At 39.0% G+C, this 14,280-nt stretch overlaps 1 protein-coding gene across 18 annotated transcripts in view; it reads right to left on the bottom strand.

Moving 5' to 3' along the window:
* Positions 1-14,280, bottom strand: part of NFASC (neurofascin) — a 181,820-nt gene that overhangs the window by 98,963 nt on the left and 68,577 nt on the right. The gene's annotated exons all lie outside the window — the stretch shown is intronic.

The following is a 14,280-nucleotide window of genomic DNA, read 5'->3' as shown; positions in this document are numbered from 1 at the left end:
TTGTGCTCTGTCTGTCTCTCTCTCAAAAATAGACAAACATTAAAAAAATTAAAAATATATATCCTATATACCTATGCTGTGATCTCTACTGACAAGTGAAAAAAAAAAAACATGATAGGAAAAAGTATGTTTAATATGGTATAATTTATTCAAGAATTTATTCAAGAAAGGGAGAGGAGTGCACAGATAAATATGTATTTACTTATTTTTTAAAAAGATGATAAAAGGATAAAGCATAAAATAAAAACTGAAAGACCTACGGGGTGAGGGGGATTGAGGTGGATGGGACAGGACAGAAGCTGGGCTTTGAGTAGACCTCATTTGGGGTGCCTGGGTGGCTCAGTTGGTTGAGCGTCCAACTTCGGCTCAGGTCATGATCTCATGGTTTGCGGGTTCGAGCCCCGCGTCGGCTCTGTGCTGACAGTCCAGAGCCTGGAGCCTGCTTCCAGTTCTGTGTCTCCCCTCCTCTCTGCCCCTCCCCCAGTCACACTCTGTGTATCTTTCTCTCTCTCAAAAATAAATAAACATTAAAAAATTTTTGAATAGTTCTTGGTCTGTGGATTTACTTTTTGGAACACATAAATATCTGACATACTTATAAAAGCACAATTACTATTTCGAAAAGAAATGCCTAAAATTAAAATCAAATCCACAGGCGAGTTTATGTGTCCAGCTGGTTGGCACTGCACACCCAGAAACTAAAACACAGTAATTCCACCATACGTCCTTGGAAGGACGTAGCAAGAATAAAAAGAACTGCCTCTTTCCTGTGCATCCCAGCCCTAAACCATCTTCAATAATCATATTACTGATGGTATTGTTATTCAGAGACTTTTGTAACATATCGTGGTATAGGTCAAATGAATAATAATACTGATATTGCTGTGAAAAAAGGTTTTCTTCTTGAAGAGTGATACAGATGTAAGATTGAGAGATCAGGTAAAAAGTCTGCAGCCCTGACAGTGAACTGGGATATCAATATGAACTTCATATGTCTTATCTACACACATGTGCACACACACACACGCACACACTCCGTAGCCCTGTTCACCGTAATAGTATAGATCGTAGAAATAAGAATTATCCCAGTAGGATTGAGCACCCTTGGTGATCTGTTTATGAACTCTAAATACTATCCACCCACAAAAAAGTCAGGCTTCTTTGGAGAAACATCTGAGGCAATAAATGTACAAGGTGAGCCCAGACCATCTCATCACACCAAAAAAGCAAATGCAGTGTCAGAGGCTGCAAGAGTCACGCCAAAAAGGACTCAAAAGCCAACTAGAACAAGGTTTCCTTAGTCAAGCTGAGTATCAATAAGGATCATAACTTCAATAGAGTGAAACATACCAAATATGGTATGAACGCCCTAAGAATAACTTCTAAAACTCCAAACAACCCATTTTGAGGATGTTAGGGAAATACTTCATTATTTTGAAAACAGGTCAATAAAGCAAAAGAAGAAGGGGTGGACAGGGGTGTAGCTGAGACAAGATTGGCCTTGTACTGATGGCTACTGCAGACAATCAGGGGTACATCGGGTGCATTATGTTATTCTCTCTCCTTTGCAAAACATTTTCAAACTAAAAATAATTTTTTTCAATTAAAAACTGTTTTTTATTTATTTTTGAGAGAAAGAGAGAGCGAGAAACAGAATGTACATGGGGGATGGGTGGAGAGAGAGGGAGACACAGAACCTGAAATAGGTTCCAGGCTTTGAGCTGTCAGCACAGAGTCTGATGTGAGGCTTGGACCCACGAACTGTGAGATCACGACCTGAGCCAAAGTCAGAAGCTTAACTGACTGAGCCACCCAGGCACCCCAATATAAAAATAAATTTTAAATGTTAGAACAGATTGAGAAACAAGAAATCATTAGAATGCTAATTCTTGAAACCTTATGAACCACAGTCATTTAATCCTAACAACAATCCAGTCTGATCACAAAGGATGCAGACATTATTATCCCCATTTTACACTGGAGGAAGTAGGTATAATAAACCCATTGAGTCTCTATCCAAACCCACACGTTCTTATCCCAAAGGCCCACCATCCCACAGCGGCCTCTTTAATGTCCCCATCTGTATATCTGGGTTGATAACACTCCCCTTGCCTACACGGGGGCACTGCAGGGCTACAATGACCTAATGCATAGGAAAGCACTTGAAAACCAAATCCTTGTACCAATATTTTACTGTTATTTGAAAATTAGGGATCAGATCGGTCCTATGATATTGCTGCAAGTACCAAATGAGAGCTGTAAAGAGAGATGCACGGATAGAAAGACAGACAGCCTTAGAGACAAGGGGGTTACAGTCACCAGCAGGGTTTTGATCCTCACTGCTCACAGGACTTCAGGGTTAAGTGAGAAGGGAGACTTGGAATCCATGGCGAAGACTTTCCACCTGACCCAGGGGTAGGAAGTTTCCAGGAAGGACACCTGATGCTCTGGGGAGGGACCGTGATCTATAGAGACACTTGATATCCCTCAGGCTGTGAGGGGAGCAGCTTTCAGCCACAGATGGGTGGGGACCACTCCCGGGTTGCTGGGCACCTGAGGCACCGCCTCCAGATTCCAGAAGGCCAGACACCTGCTGGGTTCATCTGACTGAGGCTTGTATTACAGGGGCCAAAGCGGGCAGTGGAATGTATTTCCCAGAGACTAGGAGAAGGGCAGGGTATGTCAGACTGATGACCAGAAGGACTAGCTGGGGTTGCTCACCAGCTCGCAAACTGTAATCTCTTGGTTTCTTATCGTAATGTCTGCCTGGGGAGTGTTTATAGATTTCTTCTTAGCAAAGGTTTATTCTCAGATTGTCTTGCCCTGGCCACAAAATAAAGGTGGGTCTGTGGAATCTCCAACACTTCCTTGTGTTGGAATTCTATAATTGGGTAAGTGTGTTTTTCTGAAGACATACGAACTCGAAATTTTCCTGAGTCTCGGTTCATGCCCCTTCTCCCCCTGGATATTTAGTCTGTGCACAGGAATTAAGACTTATTCTGTCTCTGTCTCTATTTCTGATCATGATCTGAGCTGAAACCAAGAGTAGGATGCTAAATCAAATGAGCCACCCAGGCGCCCCTAAGCTAAGCATTTCAAGAATTATTTTACTTTTTTTGAACATGTAATCCCTTCACATGATATGAAACTCAAAGGTACAAATGCATATATAATAAAGTATATATAAATATATGAGTTTATGTAAGTAAATTCACCTCCGAACCCCAACCCCCAGCCTCCCAGTTCTACTCAGCCCCTCTCCCTGGTCAGCCATTGTTACAGTCTCTTAGGAATCCCTCCAGAGGCTGGTGGTGTATGCATAGATATACATTGTTTTTTTTTTTTTTAATTACAACATACTATACATATTTTTCACCTTCGTGGCTTTTCTCAGTTAAAACATCTTAGATATCTTTCTGTATTAGCTTAGTTAAACTGCTTTAAGCAGTGGCATAGTGTTCTATTGTATGAACACATCCTAATTATTTGCTCAATCCGCTACTCTTAGACACTTAAGATGTTTGTGATCGTTGGATGTGAAAAATTGCTGCAATACATATCCTTGGATATATGTGATTTCTCACACTTGCAAGAATATTTTGGGGATAAGTTCTTGGATGCAGAATTTCTGGGTCAAAGGGAATGTGGCCAAACTGCTCTCCATGAAGGCTGAGACAAATACTCCCACCAGCAACATTTGAGTTTCTGTTTCCCACTTCTCCAATATGGCATATTACTGCCTTTTCTTTTCTTTGGTCTGACAATCTAATGCACTGAAATTGGCATTGTTTTGTGGTTCTCTAAGATGAGTGAAGTTGAGGATTTTCCTTTTCTTTATTTTTATTTTTTTAATGTTTATTTATTTGGGGGTGGGGGGTTGGGGCAGAGAGAGAGAGGGAGACGAATCCCAAGCAGGCTCCACACCATCAGCACAGAGCCTGACACAGGGCTCGAACCCATTAACTGTGAGGTCATGACCTGAGCCAAAGCCAAGAGTCAGATGCTTAACTGACTGAGCCACCCAGATGCCCTTCCTTTTCTTTAATTGTTTCTATTCTTTGCCCATTTCTCTACTAGGTAGTGTATTCTTATCAGTTTGAAGGAACGTTTTGCTTACTAGGAAAAGTATCTCTTTATCTGTAAGAGGAGCTTGAAATTGTTCACATCATTATTTTTATCCTGACCTTATTTGTGCACTAAATATAGACATTAGAGAAGAAGAAAAGTCTCAAATCAATAATATGAGGTCCCACATTAAGAAAGTACAAAGAGGACCAAATAAACCCAAAGCAAGAGGAAGGAAGGAAGGAAGAAAAAGCAGAAATCAATGAACTAGAAAGCAAAACCAATATAGAAAATCAATGACATGGGCTGGTTCTTTTTTTTTTTAATCTTTGAAAAGATCAATACAATTGACAAACCTCTAACAAAACTGAAGAAGAAAAAAAGGCGAAACAATTGCCAAATCAGAAGTGAAAAAGAAGATGTCATTAAAGACCTTCCAAACATCAAAAAGATAATAAGAAAACACTTGAACAACTATACACACATAAATTTAAAAACAGAAGAAAGGGACCAATTCCTTTAAAATGCAACCAATTACAACTCCCAACATGTAACAGATCATTCAAGTGGCTTTTTAGTTATTAAAGAAATTGAATTTAAAAACTCCCAAAAAAGAAATTTTCAGGCTTAGACTGCTTCACTGAAGAATTCTAAGAAACTTTTAAAGAAGAGTCAACACCAATTTTAGAAAATCTCTTCCATACTATAGGAAAGAACACTTCCCAATTCACTTTATGAAGTCATGTTACTCTGACACCAAAATCAGACAAAGACAGGAAAAAAAAATTAAAGATAAATAATACCTCTCACAAATATAGGTACAAAAATCCTTTGAAAATATTAGCAGATAGGGGTGCCTGGGTGGCTCAGTTGGTTGAGTGTCTGACTTGGGCTCAGGTCATGATCTCACAGCTTGTGAGTTCAAGCCCCACATAAGGCTCTGTGCTGAAGGCTCAGAGCCTGGAGCCTGCTTCAGATTCTGTCTCTCCCTCTCTGCCTCTTCCCCATTTGTGCTCTGTTTGTCCCTCTCTTAAAATAAATAAATATTTTAAAAATTGAAAAAATATTAGAAAATAAAATTCAGCAATATATATAAAGAATTGTATAGTATGACTAAGTAGTTCATTCCAGGGATGTAAGCCTGGTTTAATATTCTAAAATAAGTCAAAGTAATGCACCATATTAACAAGTTTAAGGAAGAAAAAAAAATCACATGATCCTATCAATCTATGCAGGAAAAGCATTTGACAAAATTCACTACCCATCACAATTCAAAAAAAAAAAAAACTGTCAGAAAAAAAAATTAAGAGAAAATTCCTCAACTTGATTTTTAAAGATCTACAGAACATCCACAGCTAACATTGTACTTATTGGTGAAAGACTGAATGCTTTTCCCCTAACACTGGAGACAAAGCAGAGATGTCCACTTTTACCAATCATGTTCAACATAGCACCTGAAGAAGGTCTAGCAAGTGGAATAAAGCAAGAAAAGGAGGTCAAGGCCATACAGGACAAAAAGAAAGAAATAACACTATTTCTATGTGCAGACAATACAATGGTCTATGTAGAAAACTCTTAAGGAATTTATAAAAAACAAAGAACAGAACAAAAAAACCCACTTGGAACTAACAAATGGAATCATCAAGATTTTAGGATATAAGATAAGCATTTCAAAAACCAACTGTATTCTACATACAACTGATGAACACATAGAAAAATAAAAAATACAATACCATTTACAACCCCTCAAAAAATGAACTACTTAGGTATAAAATGAACAAAACATGTACAGTATTTGTATGAAGGAAACGATGCTATACCTATGAAAAAAATCAAAATCTAAATAGAGAGACATGACCTCATGCTCATGGATTGGAAGATTCAACACAATAAAGATGTAAATTCTCTGCAAATTGATATACTGGCTCAAAACATCTCTATCAAAATCCCAGCAGGATTTTTGGTAGATATTGACAGATTGTTATAAAATATATATGGAAATACAAAGGAACTAGAATACCTAACACAATCTTGAAAAAGAAGAAACACATGGGAGGGACCCATCCACCCAACTGGAAGACTCATCATATAGCTCTAGTGGTAAAGGAACAGCCATGTGGATCAATGGACGAAAATAGAGAACCCAGAAGTAAACCTACACAAATATGCTCAACTGGTTTGCCAAAGATGAGAAAGCAATGGGGTGATGGAGGAAAAGATAGCCTTCTCAACAAATGGTGCTGGAATAACTGGACATGCATAGGACAAAAAAAAAGAAAAAGGAAAAAAAAAGAAAAAAAAAAAGAATCTCAACCCAAGTCCTTATACAAAATGGACTCAAAACAGATGGTGGAGTTAGATGTAAAATGTAAACCTATAAAACTTGTAGAGTTAAAGCAGGTGAAAATCTTTGAGGTAGACAAATAGTTCTTAGGTTTGATGCCAGAAGCATGATCCACAAAACAAAAAAGCTGATACACAGGACTTCACCAAAATTAAAAACTGTGCCCTGCAAAAGAGGATGAAGAGTGGGAGAAATCACACATATGACAAAGAACTAGTTCTAGAATATATGAAGAATTTCCAAAACTCAGCAGCAGAGATGCAAACATTCCAGTTGGAACATGGCCAAAAGATTTTTCACTGAAGTAGATACTCCAATGGCAAATAAGCACTTGCAAAGTAGTTCAACATCACTAGCCATTAGAGGAATGCAAATGGAAAAATCAAAGAAAAGGGGCGGTGGGGAATGAGCCATCATTACAGGCCTATCAGACTGACTAAAATTAAATAAAAAGCACAAAACCAAATACTGGTAAGATGTGGAAATACTAGATCACTCATACATTGCAGGTGGAAATGTAAAATGGTACATCCAAGTTACAATACAGTTTGGCAATTTGTTAAGAAATTAAACCTGAAACTAAAACATGACTCAGCAAGTTCACTTCTGGGCATTTATCCCAAGGAAATAAAGACTTTATGTTCACACAAAACCCTGTAGAGCAATGCTTATAGCAGTTTTATTCATTATAGCCCTTAAATGGAAACAACACAGGTATCCTTCTGGGCGAATGGCTAAACTGCGGTATAGCACTGTGGAATCCCACATGGCAACAAAAAGGGAAGAATTATTAATATGTGTGGTAATTCAGATAAATCTCCAGATAATTATGCGGGATGAAAGAAGCCAATCCCCCAAAGTTAAATACTGTGATTTCATTTATATAACTTTCTGGAAATAACAAAAATTATAGAAATAGAGAACAGATTAGTGGTTAAGGTTAAGGTACGAGGTAGGTTGTGTTGGGAGGCGGTGGGTGTGGCTTTAAAATATCAATAGGAGGGATCCTTGCGGTGATGGAAATGGTTTTGATCTTGACCATATATTGTCAGTATCCTAGATGTTAGGTGGTGCTATAGTTTTGCAAACTACTGGGGGAAGCTGAGCAAAGTATGTGAGGGACCAATTTGTATGATCTGCTACAGGTGCCAATGAATCTACAATTGTTTCAAAATAAAAAGTTTAATTAAAAGTAACTTTCAGCTGACTGGGCCTTGGTGGCTCAGTGAGTTAAGTATCCGACTTTTGGTTTTGGCTCTGGTCAGGATCGCACAGTTTGTGGGTTCAAGTCCCACATCAAGCACTATGCTGGCAACTTCAGAGCCTTCTTGTGATTCTCTCTCTCTGCCCCTCCCCTGCTCATTCTCATTCTCTCTCTCTCTCAAAATAAATAAACTTAAAAAAATAGTTTTCAGTTGATTCTCTTTGTACTCTCTGTAAGTAATTATATCATCTGTAAGTAATCGTAACATCTCTTTCTTTCCAATTTTGATACTTCATTTCTTTCTCTTGGCAGATTAAGTGTGATGTTAGTCATGCAAAAACAAATTAGGAAGAAAAACCTGCTACCACATAAAGTAATTAAAACTGGACAGAAAAAAATTTTTTTAACATATTCTCTTATGGGCTCGCATGGATTGCAGAATTTTGACAATTTTTCTAAAAACTTAAACACTTTCCCAGATGTATTTAAAAGTAATTTCTCCTCAAAATAAACTGCCCAGTGCTGAGCATCATGAGTGTTCAATAATGACATTTCCAAGAAAAGAGATTTGTTAACTTTCCTTGAAAACGTGGCTCAGTGAGGGGATCGCACATGCCAAAGGTGCACAACAAATCCAGCTAAAATCAGACACTGTTATTTCAGTACCGCGGGACCTGAGTTCTGAAGCCAGAAGAGGTTCTCTAAGTGTAAGGAAGATGGGCATTTGCTCTGGAAAGTTCAAGATAAATGTGAGCACCCTCATCCACAGATCCAGCAAAATTAGACCAGTCTGAACAGAACAGTAAACAACATGGAAAATCAGTATCTTCAGAAGGTGCCCCAGGTGATCACTGGGGGTAGTGGAGAACACCGCATTAAATGTGCCACCACAGCTACGCTGCCCAGAGTCAGCAGGGAGAATGAGTAGGAGGCGCTAGGTGACCCTGCATGGCCATTGGAAAGACGCTGCTAGCAGAATAAAGGACAAACCGAATTTGGGGGAAAATATTTAAAAAACACATATCTGATGAAGAGCTGGTCACACAATATACAGAGAATTCTCAGCTGAATAATAAGAAACAAATAAACCACTTCCCCCAAAGAAGATGTATTTTTGGCAAATCCACACACACAGAGATACTCATCATCTTTAGTCAATAGGGAAATGCAAACTAAAACCACAATGAGATATCATTATATACCTGTCAGAAGAGCTCAATAAACCAAAGGGTTCATGATACCAAGGCCTGGTGAGGATGCGAGGCAAACGGAACTTGCATACATGGGCGATGGGAATTAAAAAATGGTACATCACTTTAGAAAATAGTTTGGCGGTTGTTTAGAGAGTTAACTGCACAGCTAATATATGAACAAGTAGTCCCACTCTTAGGTATTTATCTAAGAGGAATAAAAATATATGTCCATATAAAAATATATGTGTGGATAATTATAGTAAATTTATTCATAATTGCAAGAAAATAGACACAAGCCAAATGTCTGTCAATGGGGAGTGGATAAACAACTTTTGGTACATAATGTAACAGAGCGGTACTTATCGATAAACAGAAATGATCTGCTGATACACATAAGAAGTTAGAGGCATCTCAAATGCAATGTGTTAGGTAAAAGAAGCCAGTCCTCAAAGGCTACCTACTGTATGTTTCATTTATAAGATAATCTAGAAAATGCAAACTCTAGGGATGTAATAAGGACTGGGGTCAGTGGGGAAAGGATTAACCAAAAAGGGGTACATGAGAACTTCGTGGAATGATGGAGAGGTTCTATATCTTGATTAGGGTGTTAGTAACATAACTATATGTGTTTGCAAAATTCATTAGGCTCTACACCTAACACAGGTGGATTTTATTCTATGTAAGTTATATCTTAATAAACTTCACTTGGAAAAAATTCTTAGGTACATGACAAGACAAGACCTAGGTGAAGATACTGGGTATGTACACACCTGACAAAAGATTACCACCAACAACATATATAAAGAGCTTCTGTAAGCAAATAAGAGAATAACAAACCAATAGAAAGAAAGGCAGGAGACACTGGAATATATGTGGCTAAAAAACATATTGGTGATCTGGGAAATGCAAACCAAGACCATAATGAGATACCAATTTATACTCACCCAATTAGCAAAAATTACTAAGTTTAACCATATCAAGTGTTGAAAGAGGTTAAAGATTCCTTATACACTGCTAAGGATATAACCACTTTGGAAAACGTTTTACATTACCTCCTAAAATTGAACATTCACCAACTATGATTTAGCAAATCTGCTCCTAAATGTATACCCACAAGACACTCTTGTACATGCACAAAAATGTTCCTCGCAGCCCTATTCGCCATAGCAGAAACCTAGGAAGAGCCCAAAAGCTCATCAATGGAGAAGCGGACAATTAAACTGTGGTAGAATCAAACAATGACATATTACATAGTAGGCAAAACAAGTGAATTAGAGTCTATGCAATAAAACTATCTAATAAGCAAAGATGGAATAAGAAGAAATAGGATTCAAGATAGCAATTACTATAATTCAACAACAAAACAACCTGACTCAAAAATGGGCAAAAGTTGGCGGGGAGGGGGGGTCGTCTGGGTGGCTCAGTTGGTTGAGTGTCCAACTTTGGCTCAGGTCATGATCTCACAGTTCGTGGGTTCAAGCCCTATGTCTGGCTCTGTGCTGACAGCTCGGAGCCTGGAGCCTGCTTCAGATTCTGTGTCTCCCTCTTCTCTCTGCCCCTCCCCAGCTCACAATCTGTCTCTCTCTCTTTCTCAAAAATAAACATTAAAAAAAATTTTTAAATGGGCAGGAGACTTGAGTAGACATTTTCCCAAAGATATACAAATGGCCAACAAGCATCTGAAAAGATGCTCAACATCAATAATCATTAGAGAAATGTAAATTGAAACTACCATGAGATACCACCTCACACCCATTAGGATGGCTAATATTAAAAAAACAACAACAGAAACTAGCAAGTGTTGGTGAGGATGTGGAAAATTGGAACTCTCCCACATTGTTGGTAGGAATATAAAACGGGGCAGCCTCTATGGAAAACAGTATGGCAGTTCCTAAAAAAATTAAAAATAGAATTACCATATGATTCAGTAGTCTCATTTCTGGGTATATATCCAAAAGAACTGGAAACAGTGTCTCAAAGAGGTATTTGTACGTCCATGTTCATCCCGGCAGTATTCACAATAGCCAAAACATGGAAGTAACCCATGTGTCCATGGATGGATGAGTGGGTAAACAAAATGTGGTGTACCCATACAATGGAACATTATTCAGCCACAAAAAGGAGGAAATTCTAACCTGTGCTACAACATGGATAAACTTTGAGGGCATTATGCTAAGTGAAATAAGCCAATCACAAAGGGACAACTACTGTATGATCCCACTTTGATGAGGTACCTCGTGTGGTCAGGTTCATGGAGAAGGAAATAGGAATGATGGTTGTTCAGGGCTGGAGAGAGGGAAGAATGGGGTGTAGTTGTTTAATTGGTACCAAGTTTCAGTTTTGCTAGAGGAACAGAGTTCTGGAGATCAGTTTCACAACCATGTGAATGGACTGAACACTACTGAGTTGTGCACTTAAACATGCGTAAAGCAGCAAGTGTTATGTTATGAGTATTTTATCACAATTAAAAATGTTTTAAATTTGTTAAGTAATGATTACTTCTGGTAGTAGGGAGGTAGCGAAGATGGCAGAGTGGTGGTGGTGGTGAAATCTGAAGATTAGATATTTGCTAATCATGAAAGTTCTATCTTTTGTTGTGGGTATAGATGAACAGGTACTTACTATATATAAATAAATACACTGATAGATGGACAGGAAGAAAGTTAGGAAGAAGAGAAAAAAAGAGATACAGGGAAGGGGAGGGAGAGAACAGAAATAAAAGAAAAAACCAGCAGGATATGCAGGACTGGTGATGAGTGAGTCATGAACCAAAGGTTATGACTAACCCAAGGCTGTGCACCTGAGGTCCAAAATAGAAGAAAATTTGTTCCAGTGGGTCAAAGGAATTCTAGATTATCTAAAATGAAAGGGATCTCAGAAATCTCTAACTGAAGCCCATCATTCAGTGTGATAAGAAAAGTAATACAGAGATACATGAGAAACGTGAATGACGCTCAGAGACGTTCAGTACACTGAGGCCACACAACCAGAAATTCTAACCCCTTCGCAGCTATGTTTGCTGGAAAAAGGCAGCAGTGACAAGGGAATGTTAAGACCATTCACTCCTAGAGCAACCATCCCTCTTAGTCCTTACAACTTTCCCCTAAGGAAGACATTATTATTATTCTACACATTAGAAATCTGAAGCCTGGTGATGTTAAATGCCCCATGTAGGGGCACCTGGGTGGCTCAGCGGTTAAGCGTCCGGCTTTGGCTCAGGTCATGATCTCACGGTTCATGGGTTCAAGCCCCGTGTTGGGTTCTGTGCTGACAGCTAGCTAGGAGCCTGGAGCCTGCTTCAGATTCTGTATCTCCCTCTTTCTCTGATCCTCCCCTGCTCACACTGTCTCTGTCTCTCAAAAACAACAACAACAACAAAAACAAACAAAAAAAGCCTTATCTAGGGGTTCTCGATTGGTGAGTGGCACAGCCAAAACTCTAAACCATATTAGTGTCCCCAAAGCCCACGCTCTTTGATGTCATGCTGGAATCTACTTCACAGCAATTCAACAAAATTTCAACCATCACTTTGTGATGGCCCTGTGGAAGATACAAGCATGAACAAACTACACAAGGGATTTCTTTTAAAAGTCCTCTGTGTTTATCTCAGAAAATTGTTGTTATTCCCAAAGGGAAAAAAAACGAGTGGCCATCATTGGTTTACATATTCAGTATGTCTTGGTTTTAAAATATACAACTAGTCAGAGACAAATTTGTGTTCATAACATGACCTGCCCAGAGAAATATTTTGCCTTATGAAATATCTCTTCTTAAGGAAGATAAGGCAGGAAAGCCATAGCAGCTGGGCCCCCAATTCCATGACTAGGACCCACAAATAAGTGATCCAGTAAAAGAGAACTTCTGCTTCAGATGGAAGAGACTTGGGAAACAGACAGGAGGAGCCAAGGGAAACAAAGCGACAGATAGATGGGGGGCCAGGGAGAGCACCCCACAAAGGATTAGCCAGAATCAGGATGTGGGAAACACCTGTGATTTGAGACGATGCTTTCATTTCCAACTGGCCCTCGGTTACATCCTCCACAGGACTAGCTAACAAATAGATAGGACTATGATGCAGAAGTCATCGTCACCAGAGCCATGAATGTCACACCTGCCCAGCCACAAGCACATGGGCAGAGAACACTCAAACCAAGATCATCCCGTACTTAGGGCCAAAGGGGAAGAAGAGTGTGGGACACAAGGCAATTAGAACCCCTTCTATCCTCACTTTATTTTTTTCTCATAGATGCAACCTGGTAAAATATATTTTAAAAAGATTGAGGTAAAATATACATTACACAAAATTTACCATTCTAGCCATTTTAAGTGTACAATCTCCAAGGAATTTTTTATCTTCCCAAACTGGAACTCCATGTCCATTAAGCAACAATAAATCTACTTCCCCCACCTTAGCACTTCCAAATAAATAATTTTTAAGTACTTGAGATAAAATATTACATTTAGTCAAAACCTGCGGGTGGACTACAGAATCAGCTAGCCAGATTAGTGGTGAAGTCACAGAAGCAAAGACACCACGCTGGTCCTCCAAGACTTTATCAACATCATGGGCCAGTGATATTCTCAGTTCCTTGTATTTAGTTGGCTAAACCCACAACTCTGGGTAAATCCAGCTGTCCACCTGCTCTGTGCCTGCACATGTACAATGGATGTGGCTGAGGAAATACAGGCCTCCATGCTGTGTGGCCTCACCATGGAGTCACGTTCTCTAAGCTCCGGTGGGTTCATAATGGCATCTGACAATCAAATGTGTCACCCCCTCATTTCTTCTCCTAGATAGCAATTCATAACTTCCCTTTTCTTCTTATTTTTTTAAATTTTTAAATGTTTATTTTTTGAGAGAGAGAGTGAAAGAGAGTGAGAGAGTGAGAGAGAGAGAGTGAGAGAGAGAGAGAGAGAGAGAGAGGAGACAGAGTCATAGTAGGGGAGGGGAAGAGACAGGGAAGAAGACACAGAATCTGATGCACAGAAACCAATGCGGGGCTCAAGCTCTAGAACCAAGAGATCATGATCTGAGCCGAAATCAGAAGCTTAACCAACTGAGCCACCCAGGCGCCCCCCTTTCCCCTTTCTTCTTAAACTCCCACCTCTCTTTACCTTCTCTTTTTCTATTGTTTTATTTTTATTATGAAGTGTAACAAAACTCCATGTGCACACCAGCCAACCTTAACAACCACTGACCCCAGGCCAACCAACACACCATCTACATGCCCCCCATGTCTCCCCTAAATTATTTTGAAGCAAAACTCTGTCAATGCATAATTTCATCTATAATACCTCAGCATCTGTCTGCAAGAGATGACGCTTTTATAAAACAGAATCTTAATGACATCACAACTCCAAAATTAACAATAATTTCTTATTATCAAATATCCATTCAATGCCCAGATTTCCAATGGTCTCACAAGTGTTTTGGTTTTTTGTTTTTGTTTTTTGTTGTTTGTATCAGAATTCAA

Source organism: Suricata suricatta, chromosome 3 (genome assembly GCF_006229205.1).
Source record: "Suricata suricatta isolate VVHF042 chromosome 3, meerkat_22Aug2017_6uvM2_HiC, whole genome shotgun sequence".
NCBI lineage: Eukaryota > Metazoa > Chordata > Mammalia > Carnivora > Herpestidae > Suricata > Suricata suricatta.
Note: the sequence above shows the minus strand (reverse complement) of the source record. Positions and strands in the feature narration are given on the sequence as shown.